Source organism: Xenopus tropicalis, chromosome 2, assembly GCF_000004195.4.
Source record: "Xenopus tropicalis strain Nigerian chromosome 2, UCB_Xtro_10.0, whole genome shotgun sequence".
NCBI classification, from domain to species: domain Eukaryota; kingdom Metazoa; phylum Chordata; class Amphibia; order Anura; family Pipidae; genus Xenopus; species Xenopus tropicalis.
In genome coordinates, this window is record NC_030678.2 from 111,954,448 (window position 1) to 111,957,664 (window position 3,217).

The following is a 3,217-nucleotide window of genomic DNA, read 5'->3' on the forward strand; positions in this document are numbered from 1 at the left end:
TGTTGCCAATATGCCGCAGAATGGGGGAAAAAAAGCTTTCTGTATCAAGATTGTAATAAAAGCATTAAAACTAGGGAATAGATTTCATAGACATGAAGGCAAGGCAAGGTGCAGGCTGCCCCTGCTTGCCTTATTGTTACGCCCTTGGTCCTTTCATACTTCACATTCTCTCACTCAATCACACACCATTCTCTCCCTATGTAGTGCTATATAGATATACACTTACCTATGTACTCACCTTTCCCTTGTAATTTTTCCAGATGAGAGACTGTGCTAGATGAATGGATCCCAAGGGGCTCCGGAGCAAATGACCAGACATTGCAGAAGATGATGTAGTCTGTATGCAGCTGATGTTCCAATGCTAAAGTCCATGGATGGTGGTTGTAGATACCATGAGGCTCAGATACTTACCTCTGCCAGGTGGAGCTGACAAATGAAAAGCCTGAGTTCTTCTTGCTGCCCCCTGATGTGGTGTCATTCCTTTGGGGCTGCAGGAAAGACGGAGCCTTACCTTCAAGCGGCTTAAAAAGATCCATAGTTGGCTGCACAAAAGTGGAAAATAATTGTTAGGACAATACAGAATATCCAGTATGGGTAAGTAAAAATCTACGGTAAGTGCCTTTGTCTTTGCAGCAGCAGATCCAACACTGAAACTGTACATATTATTTTGTTAGTTAAAATCAGTAGTACCAGATTTCAATAGGTCTCATGGCTAAGAGTGTAAACAAATTATACAAATCAAAGCAAATTCTTGAGGTGAAACTGAAATATAGTTTGCCTTGTTTTCAACATTTTTCATGCATATCAATGCTACAGCACCCCTAGGGTTTATAAATAAATATGCCTGTTTGTGCAGGGAGAATTCATTTGTAAAGGCAATCAATAATAATGTACACAAGTAAATATGCAGTGCTGCAATGTGCTCTACATACAAGAAGCTACAATTTTATACTTTTTGTTTTCTGGCCAGTAGTTAGCAATCATTAGCTTTATTGACATAAGTAGTAATTCTTTGCCTTCCTTGGAATCAATTTAAGGCAGGAGGGGAGGAGTTATTATATGTGATCTATAACAGAGATTTAGTAACCTTGAGCTGCACCGATCTATCTCTAATTTCTATTTTCTCATTACCTGCACCCTTTTCAGCTTTTGTGGCTAGGTATGAGATTTTATTGCTGTTATATGTTAGTCTTGAGATTTCTCATATTAATTTATAAACAATACATTTTACTGAAGTTACACTAATTGTTCAGGGTTATGTTTCTATTGTCTTTTTAAAAGAACTTACTATTGGCTGAAAAGGTGGTTCCTGGCTCTCCAGCTCCTCCCAATCAATACAAGAAAAAAAGGGGTGGTCTTTGATGGTGCTACACACCCCAAGGCGCTGTTGAGGCTTCTTCTTGAGGAGCTTAAAATAAAATAAACCATTAAAAAGACAACTAAATAAAAACAATACATCTCTAGGAACCTATACAATAAGCTGCAAAACAAATAACCACTGCCTGTTAGTATGTGCAGTGAAAATATATATACAATTTTCAGTGTGAATGAGACTCAAAATCACTGGGGAATATTAATTTCTTGGCATTTCCCAGAGTACCAAAGGATATCCTAATGGGATGTAGTGCTATTGGGCCCCAGCCAAGGGTGATTTCCTTAAATCTTTTTTTTTTTTTTTTTATATATATATATATATATATATATATATATATATATATATATATATATATATATATATATATATATATGTCCGCCATAGGGCAATATGACATTATTACATTTAGCATTACCTACATCTAACTGTTGTGAGAGTGGGCCCTCAATGTCAGGTTCTCCATTGGGCTCCAGGAAGCCTAGACCAATTCTGCACCCTACAATGACTATGCCTACTAAATTGCTATAATGTGCCAGCATTCCTCCAGTTCAAAGCGGTTAAAGCATTGACACATCCCTCCCCCAGAAGTGTTTTGGGTTTCATTCCCCATTACCCACTGCAGGGAAACAGGCTTTGGGTTTAAACTGATCAATTGAAAAAAATGAGCTTAAATGTGAGTGTCCGAACTGCTGATAAACAGCACAAATGCATACATGTGATTATAATTCCTCTATATCACCTTTTTAATAAGATCTTTCAGATCTTCATCAATCCAGTGAGGAAAGACAGGCTCTTCGTAGATGACAGAGTCAGTATGCTCCTCCTCATCGCTTCCATCCAAGAACGGGGACTCGCCGGTGGCCATTTCGAAGATAATGATTCCAAGGGCCCACCAGTCTACTGCTGCAGTATATTCCCTACTTTCTAGGATCTGAATAGAAAAACAAAGCATTTATCAGTTAGTAAGATGTTGTCAGTTATTTCACCTTTTGATGGCTTCACCTTAACCATCTTATAATTTGTTTGTGAGACCTATAAATAAGGTAACGGTTAACAAAATTTGTATTGATATAAGAAGTAAAAGTTGAATGCGATAATGTTGGCTTTACCTGAGATCAGCCCTTCCCATACTGTACCCAGCAGTACTTCTTCCCTATGGAAAGACATCCCACAAACCCTTGTGTCTTCTGCCTTTATCCTATAAAGCCAGCCAGTACAAGTACATAGAAATATGAAGGACAGGCCATTTTGTAGATTGGTGTATTTCTGGTAGAAGGATTTTTCAGGTAATAATTTACAAAATACTGCCTGCATTGGGGCATAGAGACCATGGGATATTGGTGCATGGCTAAAGGAAACAGTGTAGTAATAATTTTACTTGACTGCGTTTAGAGCGTTTTTAATATCCACTTTGACAAGAGGCTGCTTATATAACCCAAGAATGACATTGGGGTAAGTAACTGCATTTCAGCAGTCACTGATACTTCTACGTCTATACATGTTATCAGTTTGGCTATATATACAGTTCTGTTGTTTTGGCCACATAACCCTATACATACTGCTGTTACTAGGCCTTACTTGATAAGAATGATACTAGAGTTGCATTTCTTACCTCCGGGGCAATGTATCCCATTGTGCCTGCCCGCCCAGTGATGGTCTTGTTGTTGAAAATATTCATCTTCGCTAGACCGAAATCTGTGATCTTGATGTGACCTTCTCCATCTAGCATAATGTTTGCAGGTTTGAGATCCCTGTAATAAAGATATGAAAAGGGCAATCATGAGAGAGGTTTGGAATTAATATTAACCTATAAGGCAATGAAATGTGCAAAAAAAAAAAGAA

The 3,217-nt window shown here is 38.0% G+C and overlaps 1 long non-coding RNA gene across 1 annotated transcript; it reads left to right on the forward strand.

Annotated features, from left to right (window-relative positions):
• Window positions 1-3,217, forward strand: LOC116408868. Its single transcript, XR_004221347.1, has 2 exons — window positions 1-594; window positions 2,127-3,217. It is a non-coding gene; the product is annotated as an uncharacterized LOC116408868 (long non-coding RNA).